The sequence below is a fragment of the Pleurodeles waltl genome, chromosome 7 (genome assembly GCF_031143425.1).
Source record: "Pleurodeles waltl isolate 20211129_DDA chromosome 7, aPleWal1.hap1.20221129, whole genome shotgun sequence".
Taxonomy (NCBI): domain Eukaryota; kingdom Metazoa; phylum Chordata; class Amphibia; order Caudata; family Salamandridae; genus Pleurodeles; species Pleurodeles waltl.
In genome coordinates this window covers 1,081,864,736-1,081,876,476 of record NC_090446.1, presented here as the reverse complement: position 1 = coordinate 1,081,876,476, position 11,741 = coordinate 1,081,864,736, and the positions used below count along the sequence as shown (strand labels likewise).

Sequence of the window (11,741 nt, the reverse complement as noted above, 5' to 3'; positions counted from 1 at the left end):
TGCCACATTACGAAGTTGGCAGGCGGTCCCGCCAGCCTACTGTCATCTCCACAGGGATCTTCGATGGGCTGACAATGGCATAGGTCGGAATCAGTTAGGGCAGCGCTGATCTCAGTGCCACCCTGCTTATTACAACCTGGTTCTTTGCCAGCCTCTTCATGGCGGTTTCATCGTAATAAGTCAGACAATTTGTGCTGCAATATAGGAAGTGCCTGTACTGGGATTTCTTCTAGGAGTCATCTTTATCCACTAGCCAGTGAATCCCACAAAGGTGGCATCTCACAAGCTCATCAGAATGCTTTATTGACCTGTGGAAGAAGAGAAAAAAGATAAATGGACTGGACCTGCTGCCTGTGGCCTGTGTGGAGACATGAAGGGCTGGACCTGCTCCCACTTGTACTCAGAACTGGAAAGGGGCCTTGAAGGATCAGTTGGCTGACTTTGTGTGGCTACAGAGACACATCAAGCTTCAAGAGGCCCTTTTCCTCGAGTGATCGGAGAACCAGTAGCAAATGGACCTAGATTGAAAAGGTGACCGCTGCTGGTATGAGTCCTGGCCCCAACAAGCTGTCCCTGAGTTCATGGGTGCCACAGGATGGACGAAGAGGGGCAGCTCCAGAAATTCTGCATATCTCCTTTGCTTACACAAGATGTGGTTCTGATCCTGGGACTCCAGAGCACATGCAATAAAGGGCCAGATGTACGAAAGGATTTTACCCATTCTGTGTCTATGGGAAAAAGCTTTTGTACATATGGCCCAAAGTTACTCATAATTAGAGGAATTCTGTATGCAAGTGTTTTTGCAGATTAGCACAATATTAGGGATCATAATTGAACCATATATAGGGATCACTCTGATTGGGGATGTAGTGGAATCCCCAGTGGTCTCGCAAGTAATGCATAGTATAGTTTTTTTCTAGGTTACCGGAATTCAAGATCTATTATAACCCAGTTATGAAAATTGGATGAGGTTCCAAAAGTTGCAAAATGGAGAATGAAACAGAGTATGCACAAATAAGAGTGTTTTATAAGCAGAGGGACTACATTAAAAATGTCATTCTCGACTAAAGATGGCAGCTAGCACATGATTTAGCACTTGTGGCACTGGTACACAAGTTGAAAATGATATCAGAATTTGTATCTCTTTCAGTACGAAGATATTAATGATATGAGTAATCATTTTACCGAGCCGAAGCTGATATAGACAATAACTGTAGACACTTTACCATTTTCTTCATCAGTATATTTTTGAATTAGATTTAAATACTGTCACTAAGGCTCAAGAGGTCTCTTTAATAGTTCGTGATTATACGGATATAACTAAATGACTTCTTGTACAATTTTGAAGATATTTTTTTTTCCATAGCTTGCAACTAAACAAAAACAATTTCCTATCTTGATTTCAGAATACCTAGGTGTCAGGTAATGCACAATGTGATATCTCTTAAATATGCAGAGAATTTTAATTTGTTTCTATCTCCAGAACTTCCAGCATGTCCTGTCAATAGTAATATGTTAATGTGTGTAATAATACTGCATTTGTCATTTTCACTCACTGACAATAGAACGACAATCAGTTGTATTTTATTAGTTTATTTATTTATTTTACATACTTGTACTTTTGTTTGAGATTTCTCACAAGATTCAAACCAACAGTACATCAAAGTGCAGAACTAACAGTGAGACCAAACTTCAACAACAAATTGCGTTTTTATCGAAAGAAACTGGAATACAAGAAGGGGGCGTTTATGGTGTTGCTTCAGTCGGTTCTTACAGGAATTGTGAGCATTAAAAATGTGGCAGAGTATATAAAATGGAGGATGGTCTGGGGACAGTGAGGAGAACAGGGAGACGATAGTGAGTAAAAAGGCAAAATGAGAAACGTGTGCAGGACGGTGACTAATGGTTTGAAAAAAAACGACATAGGAATATATACAAATGAATCAGGCTATATTTGTGAACCTCTCAAATCTCTCACGTTTTCGCCACATATTGTACCAGACTGTCAGTTTTGGAAATCTTCCCAATCCCTACCAATATTGCTACCGACTTATTTTTCGTTTTTCTGACCATCTGAGAAAACGAGCAACTAACTATATTCTGAGGAGGGGTGGCAATCATGAGAAAAAACATTAGACTTCTCCCATTTTAGCCATTAGCCACAAAGCTCTTTAATGACGTCCATGTCCGAAAGGTCTTTCAGTCAGTTATTTTCCCTGTGCCTTTCCAGGCATTAAGGATTTCATGTGTCTTGATTTACGATTGGGCGAATTTCTCGTCTGTTTCCCTCTATGCAAGTGGGCACATCTGGTTGAACTCTAGACGTCTAGAATGGACTGCATTGCCAGGTGCAACACTTTCTTTAAAAAACACAGTGCCTCTACTGTTATCTATTCCTGGGCTGTTGAAATGAAAATGAGCCTTCACGATCTACATGCTCTTGACATACTGTCAAGTTATCATTCCTTTATTAACAGAATCCTTACATTCGTTTACTGACTTAATATTGTTATTCTTTTAATAACTGAACCAAAATATTGTTGCCTGTTTGTTATCGATATCGCAAGAATTCTCGTATATCGTTAGCTAATTTCACATTGAACTTTACAGCCAATTATGAAATACTGCGACATGCAAATAAAAAGATTTTGTGTGTGCAATTCCTAACAAATAGTTGCATGGAGGTCAAAGTAATGGAGCACAGACTATGAGGTAACAGGTCTGAAATAACAACTAATGCATTTGTAAAACACCCTCTAAGGCCTCTTGGGACTCAGTGATTATGACTAGATGCATCAGTCCACTGAGCCACCAGGCCCAGCTTTGATGATAGTTTTCACCATTGCATAGCGACTCTGCTTAGTGTTAACAGCTTTTCTCTGACACATTTAAATGAGAAATAAGGAAGCTTCTGTGGCAGTGTTGGTGACCACTGTAGAGGAGTAGATTTATCCAACTACATTATTTGCCTTGTGAATGTACCTCGTCTAAGAGTGTAGGTATCCATCTGTATTCAGCATTGAACCTTATTTGGTTTACAATGCATAATCTACTGATTTATTGGTTAAATTTATTTCTAAATGGAGGACAACAAACCATATTGCATGCAACAGTTTGGTATATATATAGTGGCTTAAGTCAGCTAGCTTTATGTAGAACATTTTAGTGATTTCTTTGTCAAAACATCTATTTTGGACAATATCAATGCTTACGGTGAGCTTTGGCGATACCACTGCATATTATTAGTTGGCTTTCTTGTCAATCTCATTTGCTTTCTCCTTATTTCCTTCCTCTTCTTGTGTTTGTCCTTCCCCTGGAGCATAGCTTCTTTACCATCCTTTTGATTGTATGACCTGCATGTATTCAGGGAACTACTGTATTATTTTCATTTTATTATTCCATGGGAGTGCATATGTTTTCTTGGTCTCATCTGTATGCTACTTCCCCTTGACACTCTTCCCTGTGCTTTCCATATTTCTCTCCCTTACTCCAGCTGTCTTGATGCTTCTCTCCCTCCCTGTCCTGCTTAGTTTTTTAGTATAAGTTCTGTTTCTTCTCTACCCTTCTGTTTCTCCGCCACCCCTCTTTGTTCTCTGCTGTTTCTCGACTGAAGCGTTTAGTTATTCCCCCAACCCTCCCACTCCTCTTTTGCCCTTCCACCACTCCATGTAATGCTCAGCTTTGTATTTAATATTCTCCCTTATTTACTCTATTGCTCCCCCATCCCTCACTGCCTGGCACACCCTTGTCGTTCTTCCCTCCCCGACAGCTCCTTTTCTTCCACTCAGTTGTGGCTGCTTCAATTGGCTTTGCAATGCTGGATGCTTCAATGCACCATCTTCGGCAAAGCCATTAGGTGTGACTGGCAATGCCAATAGTATAAAAAATTGTTGGAAACTTTGCTTTCTATACTTTCAAGATGATTGCTGCATTATTTGATACAAGATGATGATGCAACATTGTTTTGGCCATGATTCAATGTGGCAGCCATCTTAAGAATACAGCACAAAATGTTTTCTGTACTTCTAAGACAGTCTCATATTGCATCAGGCAACAGTACTCATTTATCACCTACAAATGATGAAAGGAGAGCCAACATTAGTGGGATCACAACATATGGCCTGCAGATCACACACAGATCTCAAAGTGTGCACTTATCCCGCTGATCCTTTTTACCAGCTAACAAGTACATGCTTCTTACAAATCTTTCTCTACGACATTGTGTCTAAATTTGTTACGTTTCCACATTTACATTGATCTGCATGGACCTTATCCACTAACCTAGAGCTATTCTATCTAACAGAACCAAAGACATGGGACAGTACAAATATGATAGAATTGTTGGCACAGTGGTTTGGCACATGGTTACAGAGCCTTTTACTATTTGTTTCTAATTTAATCTTTCTATGCAGTAATTCTGGAAAATCTATTGATTTGTTCCGTAGCCTAAGAGAAGGGGGTCAGATACTTTAGTACATTCCTCAGTTGGGAATGCCTTCCTAATTGGCACTAATTGGCATCCTTCTTGGCAGTCTAATCACATAATCTACTTTCTTACCCTCCTGTGTAAATTTGATGTCCAGTGGAAGGCAGTATCAGACAATTGTTCTGATGGGGAAATCCTGTTTTAATTGTTCTTACTTTGACACCTTATGTGAGCATAGCTAGCGTCTAAATGTAAACTAAATTGCAACGTGCACTGCACAATTACTTTTGTCATGCACCTATTCACTCACTTGGTATAGCTACAGAACCTGCAAGTAACTAAGAACAAACTTAATTTTTTTATCTCAATAATTTTATGAAACAATTGCTGATTCAATAACTTTGGCTGACTTCAGTATGTGAATCTTCTGCCTTGATATCAGAAACCAACAATAATCTTTTTAGTTCTGACTGAACCCTTAAGATAATGATGGATCCAATACAAAGATCTCAACAATATCCCAGAACCATAAAGTACATCCTTGACTCTAACTTTAGAGGTAGAAAACGCAAAACTATACTGTATTCTCTTCAAAACAGGTCTAGCTTTGAAAGTCATCCTGTAGTTGATACAATAATGGTTCATGCAAATGTATATATCAAGGAGCCAACACCATCTTTCTACCCAGCATATCTAGGGATATCATTTCTTTTTCCACAATAAGATCAACGTTGTTTCCTTTTATTCACTTAAACCTGTGAGGTTCAATTTGTTGATTTACTCCATTACTTTCCTAGCACGATTAAGTTGATACTTTGTGACTGGTGCAACCATTCACCAATAAAGAAAGACGTACATGCAACTTTTATGTATATTAAATGATTATGAGACAGTCACCTGGTGTTTTATGGACTGAACATTGTTCTGTTAGAATTGATGGACCTTTGAACCTCAAGAAAGATGGATCATGGTGCTCGGAAGGACTAAGGTCTCACAGTTTGTGGGGTATTTATCTGCCACCAATAAGTGTATAGTGGTAAAAAGACAAATGTAATAATTTATGAAGTGATGTGAACAGTCGAGTAACTTGTACTGTGAAGTAACAATAGTATTTCTACTAATGGGATAGAGATATCCATTTTTCATTGCAGTTATACTATGATGCAAGATCATTTCATCTGAATAAACTATGACAAAATCTCTTAGATATGTGCCTGATAAAATGTGTGTTCTCAGCCTCCAAACATGTCAGGATGTTAAGCTAACTAATGATACTATCATCAAAAATACATGGCCATTTAGTGTTAGGGGCATATGCTTTCACAGATATATATCTATGGGCCATATGTACGAACACATTTTCCCATAGACACAGAATGGGCAAAACTGCTTGCTACATCTGGCCCTATGTTCTGTAAAAATGGTTCATCTGAAGAGTGAAGAATGCCTTACGTGCTATTACTAAGGTGAACGCACAGAGAATTCTGTTAATACAGTACAAATTTCACATACTTGCAGTGGCGGCCTGCAAGACAAATGTATGATGGAGTGTGATGGTGCCAAACTCACCATATTTTCAACTCCCCCCGGTGCAGCACTTCTTCCCTGATGTCCTTGAGCAGGAATGGAAGGACTTTCTTCCTGCTTAGTGGTAACACATATCCAACCAATCCTGGAGCTGCACTCATGCTGTTTTCAGCATGAGAGCATCTCCAGGATTGGTGGGAGCAGGCTAATCCAGTGCTCATTTTGAGGCTGGGGGCCTTTGCCAGCAATCTCCCCACTGTTTGACAGCCCTGAGATTGCTGGGTCAACAGCCTGCAAGTCGGGCTGGCCATAGCTAGACAACCGGCCAACCCAACATGCGCAATTGCAAGATTTAGCCCTGCCCCATGCACTCACACTTGCCCTGTACACAGTGCAGGCTGGTGGCAAAATAAAATGGCATTATTATGCCATTTTATTTATTTGTGTTGGCCTGCTGCCCTTGCAGCAGGCGATGCGACTTTCATCCGCTCTTAAGGAGGAACCACCCCTGCATACTCGTGAGATGACTGCTCATTGTGTAACACTCTAATATTAGCACTAGTTGTATATAACACTACTTTTATTTTAAAATTGGTCTCCAAAAACCTCTGGTTTCCAGTTTAGTACTCCTATCTTTAAGCTCTCATTTAGAAACTCCTGACTTTGCAAAAACCAAAAACATGTGTGCCACAGCCCTGGTACCTGTTTTGCCCGGACATCAATTTTGGACTGACCACAACTTGTGCCTGAAAATTACGTTTAACAGGTTTACTAGGTTAATCCCATTCAAATGAATGTTATTTGACCAGAGTATTATAGCGCAGTTATTTTACTTGAACTTGAATTACCCCCAACCCCTCCCAAAAGACACACACATTTGTGCACCCGTTTACACATACATAAATATACAGACATATTTTGAATATCCTCCAGAAGCAAGCCGTGCAATATCAGAACTTGAAAATAGTCTAATTAAAGTTAGGGATTATTTTAATGTTGTTATTTTAAGCCATGCAAATTCCATCCTCACCGAATGCCTCCATATTTTGATCTCAAATGAATCGCAGTGCTCTTATTAGTTTGTACAGGTATTGTTACACAATAAGGTCACTGACTATCACTCCTTGGCTGGGACAAATGACATCTTTTGACAAGCACATCTTCACACACGGAGGAGCGTGTGGGTCTGTCAGTTTTTAGAAACACCACATCACCTTGCTCAGTGATTCACAGATAAAGTTGTGTATTTGTTTTGCACTTTACTTTCCGCTTTCGTTTCAGGCTCTGCCTCAGCACTTTACTCTTGCATCCTCTTCGCAATGCCCATCCACTCAATAGATCATATAAAAACTCGGATCAGTTGAGGCACAGAATGGTCCGTATGCTGAATAACCTTCCTGAAATGACAACCCTTCCTCGAGCTTTCCAAAAGGAGCTTTTCATCCTGCAAGGGGAACCTTAATTTGCAGTATAAATAGTTTATTTTCCAGTTAAATATCCTCAATGGGCCAGGGGTCTCAACACTTTGCACTACAGTGCAGTAATGACAGTTTAGTGCCAGTGGGTTCACATTATGATATTCAACTGCCAGATGTCCAGCAGTTTCCTGTAGAGAGGGGCACAGTCTATAAAATTAAGAACCCAGGAAACATTAGCCCCAGAAGGGTCTTGCGAACCAGTTGTAATTCAAATGTCTGTCTGCTACTCCATTCACTGATACTCGAAAGCAGTCTCTCACTGAACCTGCCATTCTGTAGACACACCGGTCTTCAGCATGACCAATGGGTAGATGATGACCAGCCAGGATTATTTATCTATATCCTAGCCTTCAGCAGCATAGATTTAGAAGTCGCATGCAAAGTCGTATTAGTGCTCACATTACAGCCTTTCGGGCCATATGTACTAACACATTTTCCCATAGACACAGAATGGGTAAAACCGTTTGATACATCTGGCCCTTCATGCCTCAAGGACAAAAGCATAAGTGTCAGCATTAGTGATGCATGCAAACAAAGGATTTGCTAATCTAGCACAGGTTATCAGAGCGGTGTCCCTGATTAGCAATTTATCAAAAGCATGATGGTGGAAAATTTCTCTTTTCCTTTAGGCTGAGAAGATGGTTGGCAAGTTTATTTTCACTCGTTCAGATGCGGAGAAGACCACCCTTTGAGCACGTTGTCGCCACATCCCAAATTAGATCCAATCTGCCAGAGCACACTCGAATGTATAGAACTAGATCTGCCAAACAGGCTTGCAGAAAGGAGAATCATAATCATCGTTTGGGGATTTTTGTTCCTGTGGAAAAAGCAGACCAAATAGAAATCAATTAAAATATTTCCATTTAAAGTGCCAGGTATATTTATGAGAGTAATCTATCAACGTAAAAAGAAGTTAGATATTTCAAGAATGGTGTAAGCAAATGTAAATAAACGTGTACTCAATTTTGTGGTAGGATATTTCTTCTAATTATGCAACCCACAAAACAACAAACCATACGAAATGTCAAGCAGGACCACAACACCGCATGGGGAAGAGAAAACCTTTGTTGTCCTTAGGGAATTTTTTTTTTCAGATCTATACACTTCCTGAAAAAATCGGGAGTGCCTACGTGAAGCTGCTAATGCCGTGAGCTTTGTTTCCAGGCTGCTGATTTATATCAGTAGATTCAAATTATCTTCTTAATTAACACTTATTCAAGCATGTCACGGAATGTGTGAGAGCCTTATGAACACTTGAAGATGTCTAGACGGATGGGCTTTTTTAACAGCAAAAATAATTTTTGCTTTCCAGCTACCAGAAACACCAAGGGGCATATTTCTACTCTGGTAGCGCCAGATTTGCGTCATTTTTTTGGGTGCAAATCCGGCACAAACCTAACTCCATATTTATACTTTGGCGCTAGACCCGTCTAGCACCAAAATTATGGAGTTAGAGTCATTTTTTTACCATGAAAATCTACCTTGTGTTAATGAGATGCAAGGTAGGCGTTCCCAAGCAAAAAATGACTCTAAGGCATTTGCGCCTTATTTATACTCCCGTGCAAAAATGATGCACAGGAGGAGGAGGGCCTTAAAAAATGGATCTAAGCCTGTTCAGAGTCATTTTTTAACGCCTGGGTCAGGGCAGGCGTTAGGGGACCAGTGGGCTCATTTCCATGGTCTCTGACCATGGAAGCAGTCCACAGGTGCCCTTCCCTGCACCCAGGGACACCCCCGCCACCCTCGCCTACCCCTGGAGGACACCCATGGATGGGGGGACCCATCTACGGTAAGTCCAGGTAAGTTTTGGTAAGTATTTTTTTACTTGCGTCAAAAAGTATAAATATGGGCCGAAGACTCCCTGCACCTGGCAATCAGTTCCGACTCCAGGATTTGGGATGTGGAAGGGCCATGAAAAAGCATGGGTGGGCCATAAAGAGGAGTGAGGTTGTCCATAGTTTCCCGGGTGTCTGAGAGCTGGGTCTGAGCATGCTAGATGGTCTAGTACCGATATAAGCGGCATACCATACTTACTGCCAGGTTTTGTCTACTAGTTTTAACTGTGTATTTCTAGACATTTTAATCTACAGGTTTGATATCTTCAGGTCACTCCACCTCACCCTCCTTTGTCTCTATCCCTCCCTCCTGACTTCACCCTCCTTTCGTTCCACTTCACCATGCTGTCCCATTCATCTTACCCTCTACTTCCTTCCACCTCATTCTTTTCTCTTTACAACCCTTCCTACTCGCTTTCCTCTGTAACCACCTGTTTCCCTGCTGTGCCCTTCTCTTTCTCAACTTTGCCCTCATGTTTCACTCACTTCACCCTCCTCTCTTTCCGCCTTATCCTATTTTCACTCTCTTGACCTCGCCATCCTTTCACTTGAGCATTAACTTACTCCCATTCCACTTCACCCTTCTATTTCCAAATTACCTTTCTCTCTCCACTGCTCCGATTTCTCACACTTGGTCACCCTCCTCTGTCTTTCCAACTTGTTGCCTTATCCCCTCTGCATACTCCTTTTTTCTCACTATCCTCCTCCCTGCTTCAGCCTCCTCTTTATTATCTTCCTGTTTCTCTGCCTTCCCCTCTCTTCCCCTCACCCTTCTCTCTCTCGACCTCACATTGGACTCTCCTCCTCACCCTCTTCAGTCAGCCTCACCTTCACTGTTGCTGCCTAAGTGGAAATGTGGATGTGCCAGTGTGGGTGTATGGGTGTGTGTGTAATCGGGCCTGGCACTTCCCTGTATCTGGGTCTGTTCTTCACTGCTTGCTCCCCACATATTCAACAGTGGTAGCACTAAGGCCTAAATTATATAACACATACTCATGAGCACACGAGATATACAATGGACTTGGGGCCATGCATATTTTAACTGAATAAGGGCAGTAAAAATTGGAAGAGAAATCAAAGGCAGAAACCTGAACAACAAAACCAAATGAGACATCAAATGTGGCCCATTTCAACCCCTATCTGCCCACTGTGCCAAGAGTACATCTTCTGAGGTTGACAACTGAACTTGTAATTTGATGGCTCGTTTTCTCAACCACTATTTTGTTGCAAGTTGAAGACTTATTTCTCATCCTCTATTTAGTTGTCAGTCTTTTGAGCAGAATGTATCTTGAGGGTAACAAAGAGAAAACATACTGCTCATGAAAGTGCCTCAAAATTGAAATGTCTCTCCTAAATAGTGACTGGCATGCTTTGTCTTCTTTCCCATTTTCCTGGCTTTCACCAGTCTCTCCCATTCCAATCACCCCTCCTTACCCGTCACCCTCCCTGTCCCTCAAGCTCTCCCCTTTTTTCTATCACTGTCCTACAATCTCTTCACACTCCTTCTCTGGCCCCTCCCCCACCACTTGTCATTTGCTCATGTCCTTCCTATATGACCACCTTCCTTTCTTGTCTTCCCTATCACTCACAAGCTTCAAACTCCACCTTCATCCTTCTGTATACATACTTACTCATCCCTCTACTTGCATAACTCATTTTGCTCTTCAGAACCCTGCCCCGTCTATCCTTCTTTCTCAGACTATTCCTTCATCCACCTCTCACTTCATCTTCTTCACCTCCTACACTTTTTGACACTCATTGAACGCTACTCGTCACTAATCAGCCCTCTTTGTCATATTTCTGCTCTCCTTTTAATCACTTATTTACTCTTGTTTCATCCTCCTGTTTTCTTTCCATTTGTTTGTCTTATTCTTTGTTTTATTGTTTTCTTACTCATCTGTTCTGTCCTCAGTCTTTCCTCTAATCAACCTCATCTCTCATCTCTGTACCCCATCACCTTTTTGTCTTGTCTTCTAGAATCTTTGATAGGGTTTGTTTCCCATTTGGGCCACAGTTTGCAGTGGGGTTTTCAGGACTTTCAATGAAAGGACATAGCCATTTCCACAATTAATCTTTTTGCTAATATCATTAGTGTTGTAAGTGAGTTATGCACTGTACCTTTTCAAAATGCCTCAAAACATTACATTTATTTGAAGCTTAAATAAGTGTGTTGTTTATTCAGGTCAGGGACACCTAGCATTTCAAAATGTTCATATTGATGTTAGGACATGTTTTTTTCCTACAGTGCTTGCTGTTTGTAAGAAAGTAGATTATTTTGGGTGGGCAACTGCCCTCCTGAATGAATAATTACACTTTTTGTCAGGGTGCAATCTCACAAACACAAAATTAACCTGACCTTAACCCTCTGTAGTGATGGCGCAGAGCAGACAGGCTTAATTTAGGGAAATGTGTAAAGTATTTATGCAATACCAAAACAGTAATAAAGTCAAAACACCAAGTAGTAAAAATCCTAAA

The 11,741-nt window shown here is 40.8% G+C and overlaps 1 protein-coding gene across 1 annotated transcript in view; it reads right to left on the bottom strand.

Moving 5' to 3' along the window:
- Window positions 1-1,577: 1,577 nt before the first annotated feature.
- Window positions 1,578-11,741, bottom strand: part of SMIM36 (small integral membrane protein 36) — a 429,881-nt gene continuing 419,717 nt past the window's right edge. The window contains exon 3 of the mRNA XM_069200022.1: window positions 1,578-8,248. The gene's annotated coding sequence lies outside the window, so the exon portion shown is untranslated. The remainder of the gene's footprint in view (window positions 8,249-11,741) is intronic.